The sequence below is a fragment of the Vigna radiata genome, chromosome 10 (genome assembly GCF_000741045.1).
Source record: "Vigna radiata var. radiata cultivar VC1973A chromosome 10, Vradiata_ver6, whole genome shotgun sequence".
Lineage (NCBI taxonomy): Eukaryota > Viridiplantae > Streptophyta > Magnoliopsida > Fabales > Fabaceae > Vigna > Vigna radiata.
In genome coordinates this window covers 2,980,240-2,990,291 of record NC_028360.1, presented here as the reverse complement: position 1 = coordinate 2,990,291, position 10,052 = coordinate 2,980,240, and the positions used below count along the sequence as shown (strand labels likewise).

The window sequence follows — 10,052 nt, the reverse complement described above, 5'->3', positions numbered from 1 at the left end:
TAAAAAAAATCCCCTTTTGAAATTAAGGAATCTAATTTATAATATAGGCCTAAACCTATTTTTATAAAAGTCAAATCTCAAAAGGTAAAACTGGAGTGAAGTTACACATTAATATAGTATTTGTTTCTTTAAAACTAATACAAAATCATCTACTATGAACTTCTGGAACCTCTAGAATCATCAAGAAACATTTTTTGTAAAATTTGTAGTAAGAATAGTAAAATGTTATATGACAATTATATCATCAACGGATCCGTGGCGCAATGGTAGCGCGTCTGACTCCAGATCAGAAGGTTGCGTGTTCGATTCACGTCGGGTTCAAACCCGATCCGTTAGCTACCGTTGTATTTTTATTTTCCTGGGGATAATAGACCCGTGATATCATGATATGAATGAATAACATTTGGCGTACATCTTAAATAGTATTAATAAGGGATTCAAGTTCATTCAATCAGGGAAGTTAAGTTCAATCCCTCAAAATTAATTAAGACGTAACATTTAACTAAATTTTAAACATCCTCGTTTAAGAAAAGTATCTCTCAGTCCAGCTCCATTTTTCTGCTCAAAGTGTGAACACTGCATTACTTTAATTCATGTGACGTGGAGGAAGAGTGAGAAGACAGAAAAGTTTGAAAGAAGGATTAATGGATATACTCCATGGTTAACTTGAATTCCTTGAATTCATTTGACAATAAATGGGTGCAATGAACAGATGTGGGAGTGAGTCATAAAGTTGACTGGAAGGAATCCATTGATATCTGTTTCGATAGAAGGGTTAGGCATTGGGGAATTTCTTCAAACAGATGGAGTGTAGAGGAGGGAAGAAAGTGTATATTGTGCATGCATGAGAAGAGGGTTATCTTTTGAAGTTTGAAGGAAGCAGAAAATGATAAAAAATGCATGTGATGGTAAATTAAATAAGAATGGTGAAAAGTGAGAGTGAGTATTTATTGACAAGGGTCCAGGAAACAAGGGGGCATGGAGTGACATAGGGCTTCCGTGTGGGACTTTGACAGTTACATATTCCTACTAATGAAGTTACTTCCAATGGGGTACACCTCTTTCCATCATCAATCCATGTTTTTTCTTTTTTACGATTATATTTTGACAACTTTTTCTAACAATTTTTTTATAATAGGATACGTATCATCTATTTATTGATCTGTTTAATCATAAACTATCACATATGCATTGTCAAAAAGTTATAAAAGAAATTGTTATAGAGACTTTTTGCTTTTTGTTTCCACTTTTCTTATACTTTTTAATACAATCTCTACAAACAACTTAATCTAATATGGTTAGATATAATGTTTTATTTTCAGAATCATGAGATATGGTTGATTTCGTAATACTTTTCTTTAAGTATAGGAGAATGAATATAAAAACTTCTTTTAACTTATATTTTCATCCCAAACACAAAAACTTTTTCTTTAAATGCTTTGGTGTCACCAAGTTATTCAACTCATAGAACCTGTTTGCAACTTGTGATTAAATCATCTTAAATTTTATCCCACATAAATTGACAAATATCTATACGTGTTCAGGTTTTTCGTAAAATACTAGGTTAGTTTTGTAAGACCACAACAATGCTGGTTTTTAAATGTAAAATTCAATTTGGATGAAAAATTATTATCAACCATCAAATTTTTTACACCCATTTTACAATTTTTTTAATTAAATTATATAATTTGTTTTAATTAAAGGCTCTATTTTAATAATTTATCTCTAAAAGGAGATGTAATATGAATGTATTTTAAAAGAGGATGTCAATTTTTTTATTCTAATCCATAAATTCCTCAGCGATAATTGTAACCAATAACTCATAAATATCTCGGCTTTTACTATTTTTTTTAAACTTTGTTTACACTACATATCAAAACATAATATAACTCGTGTTTATTCCCATACTACTTTTATGTTTAGTGATAATAATAGTAAAATCTTTTCCGAAGATAATAGAAACAATAAACGGAAAGAAAACTCATTAATTATTCTCTTTACAAATAATATATAAAATAATTAAATGCATAAAATAAGGAAAAGAGTAACCCAAAACACTAAATACTTTCAACATGGAACTTCTAATAATAATAATTAATTGGTATATTATAAGTTTTTTTTTTTAACTTTCAAAAATTGATAGAAGATATTCTCTTCATTAACAAAGTGATAAAAACATAAGAAAATTCAATACATACTTAACTAAACAACAAAGAAAACTTAATATATAATATGTGATATAAAATATCTTTTCTAAACTAGCTTTTGTGCACATATTTACATAAGATATAATGATTATTCTTTCCTTTTTTTCATTTTCTTTTGGTGACCTCTTTTCTTTTCTCATCAGAGACACTTAAAATTACTGTTTGCCGTCATCCTGGAAATTTAGTGCAAAAAATCGTACAATTTTAAATTGCATAATAGGTTGGTAGTACATAAAGAAAATAACATTTTTTTTTCTTCATTAAGTCAGTGTGACTCAATAATTAGTGATTCACCGATTAATTGAGGTCATAATCAACCAAAGTGACTTTGTCCTTGCATATAACAAGTTTTTTTGCATGTGTCATCATATCTCAGTCATTCTCATCAGTATGATTTTTCTCTATGATAATTGCTTTATATCTAATGCATCTTGTTTCCAATGATATCGAACTTCATAAGCTTTGACCTTGAATGAAATATTGAGTTCTTGTTGAGACGAATTGCACTTTGACTATCACAATACAAAATATTTTTTTCTTGTGATAATCCAAATTCTTGTAGGAATTTCTGCATGCACAATACCTCTTTAGCATTTTCTATAACAATAATATATCTTGCATTTATAGAAAATAAAGCAACTACACTTTTTTTTAGTTTGAATTGTTATAAGAATTATCTCCTTGCAAAGGTAATCATATAACTCGAAATAGATTTTCTAAAATTCATATCACTAGGCATGTTCACATTTGTCGAACCACTCAAAATAGACTACCACTTCCAAAGCACAAACAAACTCTAAAAGTGCATTTGAGACACCTAAGTATCTACTTTAAAACTTGTCAATGCTATTTTCCAATATTAGTAAGGAAAACTAACAACACTGACAACATGAACAATATTTGGCCTTGCACACATACACCAAACAATGAAATCTTTTGCATCTCTTCTCTCTTTTTCACTTGTATAGGACATTACTTTGAGATCAACTTCAAGTGATTTACATGTGAAGTACTAACAAACTTTGAATTGTTCATATTAAGTCTCTCTAATACCTTTTCAATATATTTTTTTTTTTTGTTGGGATAACCATAATTTTCATTCTTTTTGCCACAAACAATTCTCATGAATTTTTTGCAAGACTCAAGTCCTTCATTGCAAAGGACTTGATCAACTCCTTTGACTTTGAATCACATTCATGCATAACCAACAATGAAGATGTTATCAACATAAATAAGAGAATAATAAATTTTTCGTTAGCAAAATTCTTCACAAGTGATTAGAAGATATGCATCTCATATATCGGGTTTCCTTTATTGTGTGGCTAAGTACTCGTTGGAGTTCTTTTGTGTTGTTATCCACCTTATTGGTGAAGAGAATAATATTTTTATCCTTGAAAACTCTAAGAGAACCTATTATCTACCCATTAACTTTTATTAGTGGATGTTTTTAGTGGACTAGTTTAGTAGGTTTTTCCTCCATTTTGAAGTGTTAATATGATAAAAAGTTTTGACATATGTTGGTTTCTTTCTTCTCTATTTTGCACATCCAATTGATTTGCATATTGTTTATATACAGGAAAAATCATATGACTTTTGATTTTGATTGTTATTTTTGTTATCTTTCCAACATCTAATATCAAAGTTTTGATTTGTGCTCTAAAGATGGGAGATAGTAATGGTGTTGGAAGTATGATTAAATGAGATTTTACCAATTATTCAATATGAAAACCTCGTATGAAAGATTTGTTAGTTTGCAAAAGACTCGTATGATCCTATTGAGGAATAAGGTGTTAAACCAAAGAATACAAAACTTGTAACTTACTTGTTGATTTTTGTTTGCTTGGATAGACTGATAAGATTAACCATCTTAGAGATATGAGTTGTCCATATAAGAAACCTTATACCATTTCCAAGACTAATGTTTATGAAAATCTCACATGAAAATTTTGTTATTTTGCAAAAACTTGGATGGTCCTATATTGAGGAACAATACATTAAAGCAAGGAATACAAAGCTTGTACCTCAAGATTATTCTCATGGAGAGGATATGAAATCAACAAAATGATGTTATGAAAACTTCTAAAGAAAAATTTCTTTCAAAGACGAAGTATAGGCGACATGATCTTAAAGAGAAAACAACAACGTAAATGTAAGCAAATATAATTATTGTTTTTGTTTTCTCTTTATGTAGTCCTCTTTATATAGACTTCTTCGAAAAAGATTCGTTACTCTGAACATTGAATTTTGTGTAAGATGTAGCCTTTTAGTATGAGGTTATGTTGTGTCTTGCAGAGGCAACTATCCTGCTTGTATGGAAGAGATAGACAAAAGGCATGAAGGAAACGTTCGTAGAATATCTTTCTATCTCTTTCAACATTCTTTTAACTTTTGAATAAAACTTTGCATTGAACAATTGATCTACATAGAAAGAGTACTAATACATACCTGCATTAAAAGTGTTAGACATTCATAAGCGTTTTAGACACTATACATGAATCAACGTTTAGACATAGTCTGTTTAAGTGACATTCAACATTTTTTATATCTTTCAATTATTGTGTTTAGCGCTTTTATCCTCCACGATTTATTTGTTAAACGTTATTTCACTTAGAAGTTATTGCTAAACTTCAAAACAAGGTTTGAGTGTGACATGTGTTGCCTCATTTAGACTTCCTTAATTACTTTTAACAATATTTTAAAGAAAAAAGTAGTAATTTCTCACACAATGAAGTTTACCTTCATCTCATATCTATAAAATTACTTTATAAAATTTTAATTTATAAAGTGTAAATTGATTTTACCTATAGTTGGCATCTTTAAATTTCTTATAAAGTATAGGTTACATTATGTCTTTAGTTCACATTTTTGTAGGAAAATCTTAAATAGGTTCCTTTATTTTTATCCATCTCAATTTGGTTTCTATTTTAAAAAAAATTGATGCAATAGTACTGTACTAACAACATTAAAGAGGTGTCATGCGTCAATTCGTGATTTTTATAATGTTTTTGAAAAAATAATTTTTTTTGTCACGTGTCAAGTTGATGTCGTGCCATATGGTAATGAGTGTGTGATTTGGAAATAGTAATGTCATGTGTCACTGTCATACTATGTGTCATCGCCTTAGTCTCAATTTGGTCTATGTATTTTTATTTTATTTGAATTCAATTCCAATTTTTTAAAAAAATTGAACAATTTCATCCCTCTCCAAATTGAAACCAAATTTAAATTTTGTATAAATGTTTCACACATATTTTTTATTAAAATTTATATTTTTATTAAATATTTTTTTATAAGATTAAGTTTATTTAAATTTATAATTTACATTGAATTTGTTAAAATACTTTTCAAATTTTAAGTTTATTTTTCTTAAATTGTTATAAAATTGTTGAAAATTATTTTAAAATTTTACATTTGAATTTATAAAATTTTTATTTTTGAACCAACTTAAATATTTATATAGAAATTATTGAATTTTATACATTTTAAAAATATGGAATTATTTGAAAAATAAATCTAAAGGAAAAACAATATCAATTTTAATAAAAATATTTATACAAAATTTATATAAAAATTAAATTTTATTTCAATTTGAAAAAAGATGAAATTGTTTGATAAAAAAAATTAAGATTGAATTGAAATAAAATATAAATATAATTAAAGATCAAATTGAAACTAAGATAATGATATAATAGTAACATATAATATGATATTAGTTTGATATATCACCAATTTTATTTAAAAAAAATATTAAAAAAAATCATGAAATAACACGTTACACTTCTTTAACATTATTAAATTACATCAAATTTCTCAATATAGAAATCAAATTGAAATCTATAAAAAATAAAGACATCTATTTAATATTTTCTTACAAAAAGATGAAAAATATAATTTAACTAAAATATAAATCAATAATACATTAAGGATACTAACGTACTTTCGTTTTGTTTCGTTTTCTTTTTAATCGTCTTCAATCTTATTCTGCATTTTAACCATTATTAGTTGACATTATAAACCCATGAACAATCCACTAAATATCTAACTCAAGTTCATCATATGCAAACGAAAATTCAAAATCTTATAGAGGAAAGAATTAAAAAACCAGCTGCCGAATACTCAATAATTTTTTTTTCTACTTTTTTTTATTGTTTTAATTGCTTCCCTTCTTTTAAAATAATCTGAACTTAATATTATGAAGTTTTAATTTAAAGTTTTTGCATTTAATTCTAACATGCTTGTAGGAATGCCATTGAACACCTAAATATGTTCAAACTTTTATTATTTTCAATTGATTTCACATATATAATTTGTCTTGAAAATTGTAAAACTAACTATTAGAATTGGCATATGCATAACAATGATAATTTATAGAACTATTATAATTTTAATTATTTATTTTTTACTTATGTAGACCCATGAAATGGTGGGCATCTTGGAGATCAGTAATACATTTTTCAGACCTCGTGCAAAGAACTAGGGTGTAACGAGTTTAGGAATGGCAATCGGTCGAGTTGAACACGGATAATGTCTATTCGTAACCCGATCCGCCGGATAAAATCTTATCCATTACTTGACCTACTATCTGTCGGGTATCCGTTTAAAAAATATCTATGGGTATTTTAAAACCCGCAGATATCCATAGATACTCGCAAAAAATAAAAAAGATATATTTTATACATTTTAAAATAAAATTTAAATAAAATTACCATATATATATATATATATATATATATATATATATATATTAAATATAAATTAAAATTTAATTTTAATTAAATTTAACCTAATAAAATATACTTTTATTTTATTTTTAATTAAATTTAATTAAAAATATATATAAGTTATTATTTTTTGCGGATAACGGGTACCTGCAAGTCGGATAGTATATTACCGGTACCCGACCCGTTTAGAAGTGGGTATTAAAATACCTGCTACCCGTTACCAGCGGGTAGTAACTACCCACCGCGGATTTTACCCGCGGATACCCGTGCCCGCGAAATTTTTTGTCATCCCTAAATGGATTATCTTTCCATAAATTTATTCACAAAATGAGGAATATTGGAGCTTACAGAAATCATGTATAAATGAAATTTTTGCTATAAATGGAAAGACAACAACATGAGTTTTGGGAAAAGGATGCAATGCGAGTTTTGGAGAAAAAGACCAATTATACTTGGTGCATGGGAGGAAGAAAGCAATGAAAGAAAGAGTTGAATGATAGCTTGCAATTTGTCTTAGAAATTGAAAGAAAGTACGGAGCTAACTTTTTTTTTTAATATTTCAATAGGTCCTTATTTTAGTCTAGAATCTCAAATAGGACCCTTTCTTTTTTTGCGTCTCAATTAGATCCTTATTTTTTTTAAAATTGAATCAAACAGAGGCTTTCCATCAAATTGATTAAACGACGTTAAAGACTATGTCACTTGGTATGTTTACAGTGTTATTTTAACATACGTGTCATTAAAAACGTGGGTCAATTCTATTATTTTAATTTTTGAATTAAAAAATTAAGTAAACAGAGTGGAAATTCAATTAAAGAAAGGACAAAATTGAGAATTCGTATTATACTTTCTGCTGAAAGCTCTATTCTCTCTACAACTGCGATCTCAAAATGAAATTGAGGAAATTTGAGACTCACCACTCATTCACAAAATCATGAAACATAACATTCCAAAATCATATCCAAAATTCAAGCTTCAATCGCATTTTTTCTTTCATTCATATGATTCATGAGTTACACTAAAATTTCAAATGCACATCAACAGAACTAAACTTACATACAAAGGAAAGACTACATAAAAAAACTTGTAAGTTAAAATCAAGATGTTAAGAAATGTTCTAACTATGAAAGTTCAAAGGGTTTAACTTTCCCATTCAGAACAACCAAACTAACACTAGAGAGTTAGCCCATCATCATCATTATTCAATATACAACAACATACAAAAGAACCCTGTCACATTAAAAAAAATGATCTTCTTTCCATTTTTTACAAAGGACCCACCCAACATGGCAGAACCAATAAACAAAAAACAACAACTCACCTCCACTAATGAGAGACAAACAAATCTTTCTTCCCATCAAAATTGATACTTCATATATCCCAGTTCCATTCATTTTCTATAATCACTCCACCCGATTGTGGTTGCTGTTGTTGCTACGGAGAGCCCGAATCAAATGACAAGCATTCCTCCTTACCTTCTCATATCATCTTCCAGGAACATAATAGAAGCTTCCAGAACACCTTCTTCAAGAGCGAAGCGTGTAAAGCATGGTGGTGGCCACGAGCATCGCGATCGCTGCCACCAAAGCGTCGATGGTGGCCTTGTTGACCTCGACGATGGAGAGGCTGGTGACGATGGTGGACGCGACGGCGCGACAATCAGACAGCGCGTTGAGGAGAATGACGACAAGGTGCGCGACGACGCCCTAAAACTCAAATTTCCCCAATTTCATTATTGGGGCTTTCACCATAAAGTATAATACAAATTTCTAACTTTGCCCTTTCTTTAATTGAATTTCCACCATGTTTAATTAATTTTTTAATTCAAAATTCAAAATAATAGAATTCACCCACGTTTTTAATGACACGTGTGTTAAAACAACACTGTTAGCATGCCAGGTGACATAGTCCTTAACGTCGTTTGATCAATTTGACGAAAATTTCTTATTTGATTCAATTTTACAAAAATAATGACCTAATTGAGGCGCGAAAAAAGAAATGATCCTATTTGAAATTCTGGATAAAAATAGAGACCTATTGAGACATTAAACCTTTTTTTTTCGGATGATAATTGTATGTTATAGGATGAAGAATCTAAATATATGAGATATGATGATGTTAGGTGTTAGTAAGGGAAGCTTTCCTGTTCACATGTGGAGTTTTGATTTTCTTGTTTATTCTTTCGTTATTTTTTGTTTTTCGAATTATTTTGGTAAAACCTTAATTTCCATCTCGTTTACCATTATATTAATTTGGAATTTTGATATATTGTGCATAAGACACATTAATTTACTTTGATCATTTGAGTTATTAATTGGATGTCTATGTTTATACTAATTAATTTCAAATTTTCGAGTGAACTGATCACCACATTATTTCTGTTTTTGAGTCATCCTGGTAAAATCTAAAATTCCACTTAGTTAATCGTTAGATTAACCTGGAATTTTGATATATGGTTCATAAGACATATTAAGTCACTTTGACTTATTGGATTATTAATGAGATGTTTGTGCTTAGAGAAATTAACTTCTCATTTTCAAGTGGATTGATCACCACTTTATTTCTGTTTCCGAGTTATCTCAGTAAAATATCAAATCCCACCTAATTAATTGTTAGATTAACCTAGATATATTGATTCAATTTTGACTGCTCGAATTATTAATTAGATGTCTCTGATTAGAGAAATTAGTTTCGTATTTTTTAGGTAGCTCAACACCACCTTAGTTTTGTTTCTGAGTCATCTCGGTAAAATCTCAATCCCACCTTGTTAACCGTTAGACTAACCTGAAAATTTAAGATATGGTTCCTAAGATATATTAATAAAACTTAACCGCTTGGATTATTAATTAGAAGTCTGTGATTAAAGAAATTAGTTTCATATTTTTTGGGGAACTCAAACTACAAAAAAGAAGGGACTTACCCACGGTCCAAATCCCTTGGAAATAACCAGAAGTCGTTAGTAAAGTGTAATTACTGACGGCCTTGCGACGACCAAAAAGCCATCGGTAATATGCGTGTCAGAAATATTATCAACGAGCAAAAGCCCTCAGTAATGCGAGGCGAAACTCGGTGGCATTAGCGACGACTTTAGGTCGTCAGTATTACCAAGGGGCAAAAGCACTAG

The 10,052-nt window shown here is 28.9% G+C and overlaps 1 non-coding gene across 1 annotated transcript; it reads left to right on the top strand.

Annotated features, from left to right (window-relative positions):
- Nucleotides 1-249: 249 nt before the first annotated feature.
- Nucleotides 250-321, top strand: TRNAW-CCA. The gene has a single exon. It is a non-coding gene; the product is annotated as a tRNA-Trp (tRNA).
- Nucleotides 322-10,052: the final 9,731 nt, after the last annotated feature.